The sequence below is a fragment of the Pristiophorus japonicus genome, chromosome 19, assembly GCF_044704955.1.
Source record: "Pristiophorus japonicus isolate sPriJap1 chromosome 19, sPriJap1.hap1, whole genome shotgun sequence".
Classification (NCBI taxonomy): domain Eukaryota; kingdom Metazoa; phylum Chordata; class Chondrichthyes; family Pristiophoridae; genus Pristiophorus; species Pristiophorus japonicus.
The window spans coordinates 1,161,016-1,178,936 of NC_091995.1; positions in this window are offsets into that span (position 1 = coordinate 1,161,016).

Below are 17,921 nucleotides of genomic sequence, written 5' to 3' on the forward strand. Positions count from 1 at the left end.
CAGGTCTGACTCTTTAGTGGAGTCCTGTGGGCTGCAGAGACCTGCTCAGCAGGGTTCACCTTGAGGATGGGAGGAGTGTTGGGAGGGTGACACCTGGTGCACCTGTTCAGCAGCAGGGCAGCACGCAGGACAAGGCATCGCCGTCAGCACCGTGCAGACAGGCAGCGGGCAAGGGAGGCAGCAGCCACGATTCGTTCATTCTGAGACAGACCAGTGTGCCCATCGTCTTGACCAAATCAGGATTGTGGTTGGCTGCTTGGGAACAAGGGCTATCCCCTGTACACTTGGCTGCTCACTCCACTGCAGAACCCCAGGACAACGTCAGAGCATGCCGACAATGATGCTCATTGTGCCTCAGGTGCATCATCGAGCAGTGCATAGGCATCCTTAAGCAGAGGTTCCGGTGCCTGGACCGCTCTGGTGGCAACTTGTAGTGCTCTCCTCAACGTGTCTCCATCATCATCATGGTCTGCTGCATGCTGCACAACCTGGCCCTCATGAGGTGACAGGCTCTGGAGGTTGAGCCAGCAGTATCACCTGAGGAGGAGGAGGAGGAGGAGGCGGAGGAACATAAGTGTTGTGTTTGGAGAAAGAGTCAGACTGAACACTGTGAGCTCAAAGTAAAGAGTGCCTCTCCAACCTGTGAAGCCTTCTTAAGTACCTGTGCTCTCAAGGGATTATGGGATCCCTTGGGACTCCGGGGGATGAGCCCTCTGGTAGCTGTACAGAGTAAATACAAGTCCACATATATAACAACATCCCCTCCCCCCAAAGTCAACAGTGTAACTATTTACAATGTGAGTCGATCTGGGGCCCCTCTTGCCCTGGTTGATCGTCTCGGTGTGAAAGCTGGTGTTGTTGAATCATTTGTTGGGCCCTCGCTGGGCTGCTGTGCAGCTGGCCTTGCTGGGCTGCCTGGTGTGTTGTGCCCTGCAGGGCTGCTGTGGATGATGGGTTCTGCTTCATGGTCAACCGTGGTGCTGGTTGCTACTGGTGTGTATGTTGGGGGATCAAAAAAGTTGGGGTCCAAGGTGGTTTGATCAGGATAGTCTGTAAATCTGAGTTTGATTTGGACCAAATGTTTCCGGTGAATGAGTCCATTTGAAAGTTTGACCAGAAACACCCTGCTTCTCTCTTTGGCCACAACAGTGCCGGGAAGCCACTTGGGACCTTGTCCATAATCTAAGACAAATACAGTATCATTGATTTCAATATCACGTGACACATTTGCGCTATCATGGTATGCACTTTGTGAAAGCCGCCTGCTCTCTCCACCTGTTTATGTAGATCAGGGTGAACTAACGAGAGCCTTGTCTTAAGAGCTCTTTTCATGAGCAGTTCAGCAGGTGGGATCCCAGTGAGTGAGTGGGGTCTCGTGTGGTAGCTAAGCAGGACTCGGGATAGGCGAGTCTGCAGTGAGCCTTCAGTTACTCTCGTCAAGCCTTGCTTGATGGTTTGCATTGCTCTCTCTGCCTGACCATTGGACGCTGGTTTAAAGGGGGCAGATGTGACATGTTTGATCCTGTTACGGGTCATGAATTCTTTGAACTCAGCACTGGTAAAACATGGCTCGTTGTCGCTCACCAGGACATCGGGTAATTTGTGGGTAAACATGGCCCGCAGGCTTTCAGTAGTGGCAGCGGACGTGCTAGCCGACATTATCTCACATTCAATCCACTTGGAGTACGTGTCTACAACCACAAGGAATATTTTACCCAAGAACGAGCCTGCATAGTCGACGTGTACCCTAGACCACGGTTTGGAGGGCCAAGACCATAAACTTAGCGGCGCCTCCCTGGGTGCATTGCTTAACTGCGAGCATGTATTACATCTGTGAACGCAGGAATATCAGTCCGCATCGATAACCGGGCTACCACCACACATGGAACCTGGCTATCGCTTTCATCATTACGATGCCTGGGTGAGTACTGTGGAGGTCATTGATGAAGGTGTCTCTGCCCTTATTGGGGACCACTACTCGATTGCCCCACAGAAGGCAGTCTGCCTGTATAGACATTTCATCTTTGCGCCACTGGAACAGCTTTATCTCTTCCTGCATTTCCACTAGGACACTGGACCGGCTCCCGTAAAGCACACAACTTTTGACTAGGGATAATAAGGGGACCTGACTTGTCCAGGTTTTGATCTGCCGGACACTGATGGGTGATTGCTCACTCTCAAATGCTTCCATAACCATGACTAGATCTGCGGGCTGCACCATTTCCATCCCCGTGGTGGGCAATGGCAGCCTACTGAGAGCATCGGCGCAGTTTTCTGTGCCTGGCCTGTGGCGGATGGCGTAGTTGTATGCGGACAACATGAGCGCCCATCTCTGGATGCAGGCCGATGCGTTGGTATTTATCCCTTTACTTTCGGAAAATAGGGATCTAAGTGGCTTATGGTCAGTTTCCAATTCGAATTTTAGCCCAAACAGGTATTGATGCATTTTCTTTACTCCATAGACACACGCTAATGCTTCTTTTTCAATCATGCTGTAGGCTCTCTCAGCCTTAGACAGACTCCTGGATGCATAAGCAACCGGTTGCAGTTTCCCAAAATCATTAGCTTGTTGCAATACACATCCAACGCTCTATGTGACACATCACATTATAGTACCAAACACTTACATGGATCATACATCAAGCAATTTGTTTGAACATAACAATTTTCTCGCTTTTGCAAAAGCATTTTCTTGGCTTTTGCCCCAAACCCATTCGTCCCCTTTTCATAGTAAGACATGCAGTGGTTCTAACAGTGTGCTGAGACCCGGTAAGAAGTTACCAAAGTAGTTCAAGCGTCCCAGAAATGACCATAGCTCCGTCACGTTCTGTGGCCTCGGTGCGTTCTCACTTGCCTCCGTCTTCGCGTTGGTGGGCCTGATGCCGTCCGCCACAATTCTCCTTCCCAGGAACTCCACTTCAGGCTACAGGAAAACGCACTTCAAGCGTTTTAACCTGAGCCCCACGCGGTTGAGTCGACTAAGAACCTCCTCCAGGTTCTGCAGGTGCTCGACTGTGTTCCGACCTGTGACCAAGATATCGTCCTGGAAGACCACGGTATGTGGGACCAACTTCAGTAAGCTTTCCATGTTTCTCTGGAATATCGCCGCCGCGGATCGGATTCCAAACAGGCATCTGTTATAAACAAAAAGACCTTTGTGCGTGTTGATGCAGGTGAGGGCCTTCGATGATTTCACCAGTTCCTGCGTCATGTAGGCTGAAGTCAGATCCAGCTACGTGAACATCCTTCCTCCCGCCAACGTTGCAAAGAGGTCGTTGGCTTTTGGTAGTGGGTATTGGTCCTGCAGGGAGAAGCAATTGATAATTACTTTGTAATCGCTACAGATTCTGACAGTGCCATCTCCCTTGAGGACTGGGACAATAGGACTGGCCCACTCGCTGAACTCGCTCGGTGAAATGATGCCCTCTCATTGCAGCCGGTCTAGCTCGATATCTACCCTTTCTCTCATCATGTACGGTACTGCTCTCGCCTTGTGATGGATGGGTCACGCCCCCAGAATTAGGTGGATCTGCACTTTTGCTTCTTGAAATTTCCCGATGCCTGGTTCGAACAGGGCACACAAAGTGTCATCAGCGGGCGATAGCGCTCGGATGTCGTCCCAGTTCCAGCGTATCTTTCCCAGCCAGCTCCTGCCGAGCAGCGTGGGACCATCGCCCAGTACCACCCAGAGTGGTAGCTTGTGCACCGCTCCATCGTAGGGGAGCTTTATGGTAGCACTGCCGATTACAGGAATCAGTTATTTTGTGCAAGTTCTTAGTTTCGTGCGAATTGGAGTTAAGACTGGCCTTGAGGCCTTGTTGCACCACAACCTTTCGAAAGTCTTTGCCCATGATGGACTGGCTCACGCCTGTGTCCAGCTCCATTGACACCGGGAGTCCATTTAGTTCAACATTCAGCATTATCAGGGGACAATTCGTGTGTACCCCATGTACCTCTGCCTCTATCTGAGGCTCTGGTTCGTCGTGATCCTCCTCTGCAACATAGTGGTTTTCAGGTTTAACAGGCTTAGCAGCTCGCCTGCACACTCATTGGAGGTGCCCCATTGTTCCACAGCCCTTGCAAACGTATTCTTTGAATCGGCATGAATCTAAATGATGATCACCCCCGCAGCGCCAACAAGGTGTTAAAGGCCTTGCATTCATCACCCTTGATGGTGGACTCAGACATCTGCAGACGTGTAGCTGCAGGTATGTGTGACCTGCCCTGTACTTTACGATTCGAAAACAACATCACTTTGTTCACAGTACTTGTAGCAGCACTTGTGTGCTGAGAGATTTGCTTCGTATTGTCACTGGTAGCTATGAACGCCTGGGCTATTGCTATGGCCTTACTCAAGGTTGGGGTCTCTACAGTCAAACGTTTGCGAAATATGGTTTCGTGGCCATTGCCAAGTATGAAAAAGTCTCTGAGCATGTGCTCCAAATGTCCTTCAAATTCGCAATGTCCTGCAAGGAGTCTTAGCTCGGCGACATAACTCGCCACTTCCTGGCCTTCAGACCTATTGTAGGTGTAGAACCGGTACCTCGCCATCAGAACGGAGCAGTGTGTACAAATCGTTGTACGATTTCTCCGTGGGTTTTGCTGGAGTGAGTAGATTCTTCATGAGGCCATACGTTGGTGCCCCACAGACGGTGAGGAGGATCGCCCTTCGTTTGGCAGCGCTCTCTTCCCCATTTAGCTCGTTGGCCACGAAGTATTGGTCAAGTCGCTCCACAAAAGTTTCCCAATCATCTCCCTCCAAAAATTTCTCCAGGATGCCCACTGTTCTCTGCATCTTTGGATTTGCTATCTGTATTACGTCGCCAGTTGTTGTGTATGGAGAAAGAGTCAGACTGAACACTGTAAGCTCAAAGTAAAGTGTGACCTTCGTCTTTTATTGCAGATCTCCAGAGTGCCTCTCCAACCTGTGAAGCCTTCTTAAGTACCTGTGCTCCCAAGGGATTATGGGATCCCTTCAGGCTCCAGGGGATGAGCCCTCTGATGGCTATACAGAGTAAATACAAGTCCACATATTTAACAAGAACATAAGAATTAGGAGCAGGAGTAGGCCATTTGGGCCCTCGAGCCTGCTCCGCCATTCAATAAGATCATGGCTGATCTGATCATGGACTCAGCGCCACTTCCCTGCCCGTCCCCTTAACCCTTCACTCTTTTATCGCTCAAAAATATGTATCTCCACCTTAAATATATTCAATGACCCAGCCTCCACAGCTCTCTGGAGCAGAGAATTCTACAGATTTACAACCCTCTGAGAGAAGAAATTTCTCCTCATCTCAGTATTAAATGGGCGGCCCCTTATTCTAACACTATATCCCCTAATTTTAGTTTCCCCTGAGTGGAAAATATCTTCTCTGCATCCACCTTGTCAATCCCCCTCATTATCTTATAAGTTTCAATAAGATCACCTCTCATTCTTCTGAACTCCAAAGTGTATACTCCCAACCTGTCCTCATATGTCAACCCCCTCATCTCCAGAATCAACCGAGTGAAACTTCTCTGAACAGCCTCCAATGCAAGTATATCCTTCCTTAAATACGGAGACCAAAACTGCACGCAGTACTCCAGGTGTGATTTCACCAATACGCTGTAGAGTTGTAGCAGGACTTCTCTGCTTTTATACTTTATCCCCCTTTGCAATAAAGGCCAACATTCCATTTGCCTTCCTGATCACTTGCTGTACCTGCATACTAACTTTTTGTGTTTCATGCACAAGTACCCCCAGGTCCCTCTGTACTGAAGCACTTTGCAATTTTTCTCCATTTAAATTATAATTTGCTTTTCTATTATTGCTGCCAAAGTGAATAACCTCACATTTTCCCACATTATACTCCACCTGCCAAATATTTGCCCACTCACTTAGCCTGTCCATATGCCTTTGCAGATTTTTTGTGTCCTCCTCACACATTGCTTTTCCTCCCATCTTTGTACCATCAGCAAACTTGGCTACCTCACACTCAGTCCCTTCTTCCAAGTCGTTAATATAGATTGTAAATAGTTGAGAACCCAGCATCAATCCTTGCGGCACCCCACTAATTACTGTTTGCCAACCAGAAAAAAAAACATTTATCCTGACTCTCTTTTTTCTGTTAGTTAGCCAATCTTCTATCCATGCTAATATAGTACCCCATCCCCATGAACTTTTACCTTGTGCAGTAACCTCTTATGTGGCATCTTATCGAATGCCTTCTGGAAATCCAAATACACCACATCCACTGGTTCCCCCTTATCCAACCTGCTTGTTACTGTTATGTATTGAATAAAGAGTCTGACCAGATACTGTGAGTTCAAAGTAAGGTGTGACTGCAGTCCTTTATTACAGGTCTCCAGAGTGCCACTCCAGCCTGTGAGGCCTCCTTAAGTACAGGTGCTCCCAAGGGATTGTGGGATCCCTTGGGACTCCAGAGGATGAGCCCTCTGGTGGTTAAACAAGGTATTTACAGGTTTACATATATAACAACACTCCCCCCCCCCCCCCCCCACCAAAGTCAATAGTGTAACTATTTACAATGTGAGTCAATCTGGGGCCTTTCTTTCCCTGGTTGATCATCTCGGTGCAAATGCTGGTTTTGGTGAGTCATTTATTGGGCCCTCGCTGGGCTGCTGTGCAGCTCGCCTTGCTGAGATACCTGGCGTGGTGAGTCCTGCTGGGCTGCTGAGGGTGATGGGTTCTGCTTCGTGGTCAACCGCTAGGTCGGTTGCCACTGGTGTGTGTGTTGCAGGGTCAAAAAAGGTAGAATCTATTGTGGCTTGCTCTGGATAGTCTGTGAATCTGAGTTTGGTTTGGTCCAAGTATTTCCTGTAGGTCCATTTGAAAGTTTGACCAGAAACGCCCTACTCCCCTCTTTGACCACGACAGTGCCGTGAAGCCACTTGAGACCTTGTCCATAGTTCAACACAAATACAGGATTATTAATCTCGATTTTGCGTGACACATTTGAGCGATCATGATATGTATTCTGTTGAAGCGCTTGCTCTCTACCTGTTCATATAAATCAGGGTGGACTAACGAGAGCCTTGTCTTAAGTTCCCTTTTCATGAGCAGTTCAGCGGGGGGAACCCAAGTGAGCGAATGGGGTCTTGTGCGGTAACTAAGCAGGACTCGGGATAGGCGAGTCTGCAGTGAGCCTTCAGTTACCATCTTCAAGCTCTGCTTGATTGTATCCACTGTTCTCTCTGCCTGACCATTGGATGCTGGTTTAAACGGGGCAGATGTGACATGTTTGATCCCATTACGTGTCATGAGCTCTTTGAACTCGGCACTAGTGAAGCACGGCCCATTGTCACTCACAAGGACGTCAGGCAGGCCGTGCGTGGCAAACATGGCCCGCAGGCTTTCAATGGTGGCAGCCGACGTGCTTGCCGACATTATCTCACATTTCATCCATTTGGAGTACGCATCTACAACGACGAGGAACATTTTTCCCAAGAACGGGCCTGCATAGTCGATATGGACCCTACACCACGGTTTGGAGGGCCAAGACCATAAACTTAGTGGCGCCTCCCTGGGTGCATTGCTTAACTGTGAACATGTGTTACATTTGTGAACGCAGGACACTTAAGTCTGCATCGATACCGGGCCACCACACGTGGGATCTGGCTATCGCTTTCATCATTACAATGCCTGGGTGGGTGCTGTGGAGATCACTAATGAAAGTGTCCCTGCCCTTTTTTGGTACCACTACCCGATTACCCCATAGGAGGCAGTCTGCCTGTATAGACATTTCATCTCTGCGCCGCTGGTACGGCTTTATTTCTTCCTGCATTTCTAACGGGACACTAGACCAACTCCCGTGGAGCACACAGTCTTTTACGAAGGACAGTAAGGGGTCCTGGCTCGTCCAGGTTCTAATCTGTCAGGCGGTAACAGGTGATTGCTCATTCTCGAATGCTTCCATTACCATAACTAAATCTGCGGGCTGTGCCATCTCCACCCCTGTGGTGGGCAATAGCAGCCTACTGAGAGCATTGGCACAGTTTTCTGTGTCTGGCTCGTGGCGGATGGTGTAGTTGTATGCGGACAACGTGAGCGCCCATCTCTGGATGCGGGCCGATGCATTCATATTTATCCCCTTACTTTTAGAAAAGAGTGATATCAGTGGCTTACGCTTCTTTTTCAATCATGCTGTAGGCCCTCTCAGCCGTAGACAGACTTCTGGATGCATAAGCAACCGGTTGCAATTTCCCAGATTCATTAGCTTGTTGCAATACACACCCGACATCGTATGACGACGCACCACATGCTAGTACCAAACGCTTACATGGATCATACACCACAAGCAATTTGTTTGAGCACAACAGTTTTCTAGTTTTTACAAAGGCATTTTCTTGGCTTTTACCCCATACCCATTCATCTCCTTTATGCAGTAAAGAATGCAGTGTGCGAAGACCCGGTAAGAAGTTACCAATGTAGTTCAGGGGTCCCAGAAATGACTGCAGCTCCGTCAGGTTCTGTGGCCTTCGTGCATTCTCGATTGCCTCCGTTTTCGAATCGGTGGGCCTGATGCCATCCGTCTCCCTAGGAACTCCACTTCAGGTGCTAGGAAAACACACTTCAAGCGTTTTAACCTGAGCCCCACGCGATTAAGCCAACTAAGAACCTCCTCCAGGTTCTGCAGATGCTCGACGGCTCGACCTGTAACCAAGATATCGTCCTGGAAGACCACAGTGCGCGGGACCGACTTCAGTAAGCTTTCCATCTTCCTCTAGAATATCGCCGTGGCCGATCGAATCCCAAATGGGCATCTGTTGTAAATGAAGAGACCTTTGTGCGTGTTGATGAAGGTGAGGCCCTTCGATGATTCCTACAGCTCCTGTGTCATGTAGGCCAAGGTCAAGTCCAGCTTCGTGAACGTTTTTCCTGTCGCCAGCATCGCAAATAGGTCATCTGGCTTTGGTAGCAGGTATTGATCCTGCAGGGAGAAACGATTGATAGTTACTTTGTAATCTACTCAGATTCTGACAGTGCCGTCTTCCTTGAGGACTGGAACAATCGGACTGGCCCACTCATTGAATCGATCAGTGAAATGATGCCCTCTCGTTGTTGCCAGTCCAACTCGATCTCCACCCTCTCTCTCATGTACCGTACTGCTCTCGCCTTGTGATGGATGGGTCGGGCCCCCGGAATCAGGTGGATCTGCACTTTTGCTCCTTGGAACTTCCCGATGCCTGGTTTGAACAGCGAGGAGAACTTGTTTAGGACCTGGGCACATGAAGTGTCGTCGACGGACAAGAGCGCTTGGACGTCATCCCAGTTCCAGAGTATCTTTCCCAGCCAGCTCCTACCGAACAGTGTGGGGCCATCGCCCAGTACCACCCAGAGTGGTAACCTGTGCACCGCTCCATTGTAGGAGATCTTTACAGTAGCACTGCCGATTACGGGAACCAGTTCCTTTGTGTACGTTCTCAGTTTAGTACGAATGGGAGTCAGGACTGGCCTTGAGGCTTTGCACACAATTTATCAATAGTCTTTTTGCTCATTATGGACTGGCTTGTGCCCGTGTCCAGCTCCATTGACACCGGGAGTCCATTTAATTCAACCTTCAGCATTATCGGGGGACATTTTGTGGTAAATGTGTGCACCCCAAATACCACTGACTCCTCGACCTAAGGCTCTGGTTCATCATGATCCACCGTGGATCTGTTCTCCTCTGCAACATGGTGGTTTGCAGGATTAGCAGAGTTTGCAGCTCCCCTTTGCATGCATTGAAGATGTCCCATTGTTCCACAGCCCTTGCGAATGTATCCTTTGAAGCGGCATGAATGCAAACGATGGTCTCCCTCGCAGCGCCATCAAGGTTGTGAATGACCTTGCATTGAAATAGCAGTGACAGGATCGGTCCAAGTCAGCATGGATTTATGAAAGGGAAATCATGCTTGACAAATCTTCTGGAATTTTTTGAGGATGTAACTAGAAGAGTGGACAAGGGAGAACCAGTGGATGTGGTGTATTTGGACTTTCAAAAAGATTTTGACAAGGTCCCACACAAGAGATTAATGTGAAAAATCAAAGCACATGGTGTTGGGGGTAATGTGGATAGAGAACTGGTTGGCAGACAGGAAGCAAAGAGTCGGGATAAACGGGTCCTTTTCAGAATGGCACACAGTGACTAGTGGAGGCCGCAGGGCTCAGTGCTGGGACCCCAGCTCTTTACTATATACATTAATGATTTGGACGAAGGAATTGAATGTAGTATCTCCAAATTTGCAGATGACATTAAACTGGGTGGCGGTGTGAGCTGTGAGGAGGATGCTAAGAGGCTGCAGGGTGATTTGGACAGCTCAGGTGAGTGGGCAAACGCATGGCAGATGCAGTATAATGTGGATAAATGTGAGGTTATCCACTTTGGGGGCAAAAACGCAAAGGCAGAATATTATCTGAATGGCAGCAGATTAGGAAAAGGGGAGGTGCAATGAGACCTGGGTGTCATGGTACATCAGTCATTGAAAGTTGGCATGCAGGTACAACAGGCGGTGAAGAAGGCAAATGGTATGTTGGCCTTCATAGCTAGGGGATTTGAGTATAGGAGCAGGGAGGTCTTCTTGCAGTTGTACAGGGCCTTAGTGAGGCCTCACCTGGAATATTGTGTGCAGTTTTGGTCTCCTAATCTGAGGAAGGACGTTCTTGCTATTGAGGGAGTGCAGCAAAGGTGCACCAGACTTATTTCCGGGATGGCTGGACTGACATATGAGGAGAGACTGGATCGACTGAGCCTGTATTCACTGGAGTTTAGAAGGATTAGAGGGGATCTCATAGAAACATATAAAATTCTTGACAGGACTGGACAGGTTAGATGCAGGAAGAATGTTCCCGATGTTGGGGAAGTTCCGAACCAGGGGACACAGTCTTAGGATAAGGGGTAAGCCATTTAGGACCGAGATGAGGAGAAACTTCTTCACTCAGCGAGTTGTTAACCTGTGGAATTCCCTGCCGCAGAAAGTTGTTGATGCCAGTTCATTGGATATATTCAAGAGGGAGTTAGATATGGCCCTTACAGCTAAGGGAATCAAGGGGTATGGAGAGAAAGCAGGAAAGGGGTACCGAAGGAATGATCAGTCATGATCTTATTGAATGGTGGTGCAGGCTCGAAGGGCTGAACGGCCTACTCCTGCACCTATTTTCTATGTTTCTATCTTTTCCAGCATTATCGGAGGACTTTTGTAAGAATGTACCCCATACACTTCTTCATCCTGTACCTCAGGTTGAGTTGCCTGTGCCGCTTGATCCACGCTGGATCGATCATTCTCAGCCACGTGGTGTGTCGCAGCACGCTTGCTCAGTTACGGACACATTCGCTGAAGGTGCCCCATTGTTGCACAGCCTTTGCACACGTATTGCTTGAATCAGCATTGATGGGCCCGATGATAGCCCCCACAACGCCAACAAGACGAGATTTGATTCACCCTTGATGCCAGACTTTGAGGTCATGATGTTAAGAGTGGAAGCAAGTCTTCCTCGTTAAGAGTGGAAGCAAGTCTTTCTCGATTCCGAGGGACTGTCACATCATCATCATCATCATAGGCAGTCCCTCAGAATTGAGGAAGACTTGCTTCCACTCTTAGTATGAGTTCTTAGGTGGCTGAACAGTCCAATACGAGAGCCACAGTCCCTGTCACAAGTGGGACAGACAGTGGTTGAGGGAAGGGGTGGGTGGGACTGGTTTGCCGCACGCTCCTTCCGCTGCCTGCGCTTGGTTTCTGCATGCTCTCGGCGACGAGACTCAAGGTGCTCAGTGCCCTCCTGGATGCACTTCCTCCACTTAGGGTGGTCTTTGACCAGGGACTCCCAGGTGTCAGTGGGGATGTCGCACTTTATCAGGGAGGCTTTGAGGGTGTCCTTGTAACATTTCCTCTGCCCGCCTATGATATTATCCTTAGACGAGGTGCAATGCAGATTCACCAGAATGATAGCTACCAGTGCCATGTGCTGGTCAGAGTAGGAATCGCAGGACAGCACAGATGAATACGTGGCTTGAGGAGTGATGCACAAGGCAGGGATTCAAATTCCTGGGACATTGGAACCGGTTCTGGGGGAGGTGGGACCAGTATAAACCGGACGGTCTGCACCTGGGCAGGACCGGAACCAATGTCCGAGGGGGACTGCTTGCTAATGCTGTTGGGGATGAGTTAAACTAATATGGCAGGGGGCTGGGAACCTATGCAGGGAGAGAGAGGGAAGTAGAATGGGAGCAGAAGCAAAAGATAGAAAGAAGAAAAGTAAAAGTGCAGGGCAGAGAAACCCAAGACAAAAAGCAAAAAGGGCCACGTTACAGCAAAATTCTAAAGGGGCAAAGTGTGTCAAAAGACAAGCCTGAAGGCTCTGTGCCTCAATACGAGGAGTATTCAGAATAAGTTGGAGAATTAACTGCGCAGACAGCAGTTAATGGGTATGATGTAATTGGCATCATGGAGACGTGGCTCCAGGGTGACCAAGGCTGGGAACTCAATATCCAGGGGTGTTCAACATTTAGGAAGGATAGACAGAAAGGAAAAGAAGGTGGGGTGGCGTTGCTGGTTAAAGAGGAAATTATTGCAATAGTAAGGAAGGACATTAGCTTGGATGATGTGGAATCGGTATGGGCGGAGCTACAGAATACCAAAGGGCAGAAAACTCTAGTGGGAGTTGTGTACAGACCACCAAACAGTAGTAGTGAAGTTGGGGACAGCATCAAACAAGAAATTAGGGAAGCGTGCAATAAAAGTACAGCAGTTATCATGGGTGACTTTAATCTACATATTGATTTGGCTAACCAAACTGGTAGCAATGCGGTGGATGAGGATTTCCTGGAGTATATTAGGAATGGTTTTCAAGACCAGTATGTCGAGTAACCAACTAGAGGGCTAGCCATCCTAGACTGGGTGATGTGTAATAAGAAAGGGCTAATTAGCAATCTTGTTGTGCGAGGCCTTTTGGGGAAGAGTGACCATAATATGGTAGAACTCTTTATTAAGATGGAGAGTGACACAGTTAATTCAGAGACTAGGGCCCTGAACTTAAGGAAAGGTAACTTTGATGGTATGAGACGTGAATTGGCTAGAATAGACTGGCGAGTGATACTTAAAGGGTTGACGGTGGATAGGCAATGGTAAACTTTTAGAGATCACATGGATGAACTTCAACAATTGGACATCCCTGTCTGGAGTAAAAATAAAACAGGGAAGGTGGCTCAACTGTGGCTAACAAGGGAAATTAAGGATAGTGTTAAATCCAAGGAAGAGGCATATAAATTGGACAGAAAAAGCAGCAAACCTGAGGACTGGGAGAATTTTAAAATACAGCAGAGGAGGACAAAGGGTTTAATTAGGAGGGGGAAAATAGAGTATGAGAGGAAGCTTGCTGGGAATGTAAAAACTGACTGCAAAAGCTTCTATAAATATGTGAAGAGAAAAAGATTAGTGAAAACAAACATAGGTCCCTTGCAGTCAAATTCAGGTGAATTTATAATGGGTAACAAAGAAATGGCAGACCAGTTAAACAAATACTTTGGTTCTCTCTTCACGAAGGAAGACACAAATAACCTTCCGGAAATATTAGGGGACCGAGGGGCTAGTGAGAAGGAGGAACCGAAGATGCAGGAAATCCTAATTAGGCGGGAAATTGTGTTAGGGAAATTGATGGGATTGAAGGCCGATAAATCCCCAGGGCCTGATAGTCTGTATCCCAGAGTACTCAAGGAAGTAACCCTAGAAATAGTGGATGCATTGGTGATCATTTTCCGAATGTCTATCAACTTTGGATCAGTTCCTATGGACTGGAGGGTAGCTAATGTAACACCACTTTTTAAGAAAGGAGGGAAAGAGAAAACAGGTAATTATAGACCGGTTAGCCTTACGTCAGTAGTGGGGAAAATGTTGGAATCAATTATTAAAGATGAAATAGCAGCACATTTGGAAAGCAGTAACGGAATCGATCCAAGTCGGCATGGATTTATGAAAGGGAAATCCTGCTTTACAAATCTTCTAGAATTTTTTGAAGATGTAACTGGTAGAGTGGACAAGGGAGAACCAGTGGATGTGGTGTATTTGGACTTTCAAAAGGTTTTTGACAAGGTCCCACACAAGAGATTGGTGTGCAAAATTAAAGCACATGGTATTGGGGGTACTATATTGACGTGGATAGAGAACTGGTTGGCAGACAGGAAGCAGAGAGTCGGGATAAACGGGTCCTTTTCAGAATGGCACAAAGTGACTAGTGGGGTGCTGCAGGGCTCAGTGCTGGGACCCCAGCTATTTACAATATACATTAATGATTTGGATGAGGGAATTGAGTGTAATATCTCCAAGTTTGCAGATGACACTAAACTGGGTGGCGGTGTGAGCTGTGAGGAGGATGCTAAAAGGCTGCAAGTTGACTTAGACAGCTCAGGTGAGTGGGCAAACGCATGGCAGATGCAGTATAATGTAGATAAATGTGAGGTTATCCACTTTGAGGGCAAAAACACAAAGGCAGAATATTATCTGAATGGTGGCAGATTAGGAAAAGGGGAGGTGCAACGAGACCTGGGTGTCATGGTACATCAGTCATTGAAAGTTGGCATGCAGGTACAACAGGCGGTGAAGAAAGCAAATGGTATGTTGGCCTTCATAGCTAGGGGATTTGAGTATAGGAGCAGGGAGGTCTTCCTGCAGTTGTACAGGGCCTTGGTGAGGACTCACCTGGAATATTGTGTTCAGTTTTGGTCACCTAATCTGAGGAAGGATGTTCTTGCTATTGAGGGAGTGCAGCGAAGGTTCACCAGACTGATTCCCGGGATGGCAGGACTGACATGTGAGGAGAGACTGGATCGACTGGGCCTGTATTCACTGGAGTTTAGAAGGATAAGAGGGGATCTCATAGAAATATATAAAATTCTTGACGAGACTGGACAGGTTAGATGCAGGAAGAATGTTCCCGATATTAGGGAAATCCAGAACCAGGGGACACAATCTAAGGATAAGCGGTAAGCCATTTAGGACTGAGATGAGGAGAAATCTCTTCGCTCAGAGAGTTGTTAACTTGTGGAATTCCCTACAGCAGAGAGTTGTTGATGCCAGTTCATTGGATATATTCAAGAGGGAGTTAGATGTGGCCCTTACGGCTAAAGGGATCAAGCGGTATGGAGAGAAAGCAGGAAAGGGGTACCGAATGGCCTACTCCTGCATCTATTTTCTATGTTTCTATGTTGTTATACCGTAGCTTAGAGGGTTGAATTCTGAGGACAGATTGCATCGACTAAGCTTACATTCCCTTGAGTATAGAACATGAAAGGGTGATCTAATTGAGGTGTTTAATAAAGTTAAAGAAGTTGATAGGGTAAATAGAGAGTAACTATTTCCTCTGGTGGGGTGGGGGGAGTCCAGAATAAGGGGGCAGAACCTTAAAATTCGAGCGAGGCCGTTCAGAGTGATGTCAAGAAGCACTTCTTCACACAAAGGGTAGTGGGAATCTGTAACTCTCTCCCCCAAAAGGCTGGGGGTCTCCATTGACAATTTAAAAACGAATTGATAGTTTTATTGGGTAAGATATTAAAGGTTATGGAAGAAGGTGGGTTAATGTAAGATACAGATCAGCCGTGATCTAAATGAAAGGTGGAACAGGCCTGAGGGGCTGAATGGCTTCCTCCTCTTCCTATATTCCTATTATTCAAGGCAAGGTAGTGGAGAACTTAGAGAGATAATACATGAATTAAACTGTCACCAATCTAAAGATAATTCGTTGCACAAGTCACTTGCGAAAGTATCTCTCAAACACACAGCCATGTCTCAGGCTGTTGTAACCATCAGGCGAGGGAGATTGAGCAAGAGAGTGCAAAGTAATAAAGTTAAGAACTCTCACTACACAATTCCCTCAGCACTACCACCTACTGGTCACCAGTTCTTACCCAAACTTCAGTCATAAGACTTACCGGTCTCTCGCTCTTTGCTAAACCCTCAGTCATAAGATACTGGTTGAAAATTGTTATCCAAGTATTTTGTCGTTACACCTAATGCTTCCTTTTATGTTATGCTGATCTTATCGAAACGTATAAGATTATGAGGGGGGCTTGACAAGGTGGGTGCAGAGAGGATGTTTCCACTGATGGGGGAGACTAGAACTAGAGGGCACAACCTTAGAATAAGGGGCCGCCCATTTAAAACCGAGATGAGGAGAAATTTATTTTCTCAGAGGATTGTAAATCTGTGGAAGTCGCAGGCTCGGAAAGCTGTGGAAGCTGGGATATCAAATAAATTTACTACAGAAATAGACAGTTGCTTAATTGATAAGGATTTAAGGGGTTATGGGGAGCGGGCAGGGAAGTGGAGGTGAGTCCATGATCAGATCAGCCATGATCGTATTAAATGGCGGAGCAGGCTCGAGGGGCCACATGGCCTACTCCTGCTCCTATTTCTTATGTTCCTTTTATCTTACCCATAATGCACATATGAATAACTCCACAAGGCAATGTGTTGTACTCAAACTGTGGTGACCTTGGTCCTTTATTCATAACTCCAGAGTGAGGCACAAGCATGGTGGGCAGCCTTTTATACTGGGCCCTGCACACCTATGCAGGTGACCCTCAGGTCTCCCACCGCAGTGCCCTCTGGTGGACAGTCTCTGCCACAGGAGCAGGAAACCCCGGTCTCCACCAGTTGACCCTCTCGTGGTGCCAGCATAGTATATACACAGTGTAAACCTTATTGATAGTACATCAGGTAACAAGTCTCCATCTTATGCAACTATACAGTGACTGCACAGAGTGTATATCTACAATTTGCATATATAACACAAACACCCCACCACCCCCACCCAAAACAATCCTGCCTTGGACACTGTTCTTACACCTGAGCCCTTCATTGCTGCCATAATTTTTGTCATGTATGTAATAACTCGATAGACTGAATATTGTAAACTAACACAGATACAAACCTGGCTCTGCTTTATTAGGGTCCAAAGTGATTACATTACATGATGGCTTGCCTTTTATACCTGGGTCCACGCACACGTGCGTACAGCCCAATGACCTCCGACAGTGGCGCCATCTGGTGGCTAGTAACTCCAAGCATACATACATGACAGTTTTCTCCCTACCTATCCGAGCGCTGCCAAGAGTGAGAATCCTTCGGAGTGTCTTAGCAACCAGTCGCCTGCAGATCACAAGACACAGAGACAGGTGGAGGGAGAAGCAAACCTTTATTTTTTTTTTTTAAAAACATACTTTCTTGTTGCTTGATTTACATGTTTGAAATTTCTCCACAGCTGACTTAAAAACCACCAAAGAGGGACGTAAAAAAAAAAATTATTGCAAAGGTTGGGAATCTAAAATAAGCATAAAACGACATGAACATCTTCTGGACACTCAGCAACCTCGCTTCGGAGCATAGCCTTTAGTACCTTGAAACTTTACCTGTTTAACCCTCCCCTGGCCTGCTGGCCTCCACATAATGTGGGTAATCCATATCCCTTAATACATTTACCTAAAAAAAATCCATCTATCTCCGTCTTGAAAGCTCCAATTGACCCCCAGCACCGACAGCCTGTTGGAGGAGCGAGCGAGCATGCTGAAATACCAGTTCGACCCCTGCCACCTACTTGCTCTCCCCCTCTCAGCTTAAGGGTACTTCATCGATGCTGGTACAAGATCTGATTGGGGGAGAGGATTGTCTCTGGTCACCACTGGTTACTAACATTAAAGACAGTAGCCAACAAGTATCTTGTGCTTGAGACCTCCAGTACAATCAGAATAGTGAAAGAAAGAGAGGGCTAGTATTTATACCGCACATTATCATGTTCTCTGGGTATCCCAACCAATGGATTACTAATAGTGCAGTGTTCTAAGTAAAACTGTCCCTGATCCTGATTTCACTCAAAAGAATGACTTGACAAAAATCCCCCCACTATGTTTACAGTGTCACGAACACACAGACACACAACATCATCATCATTA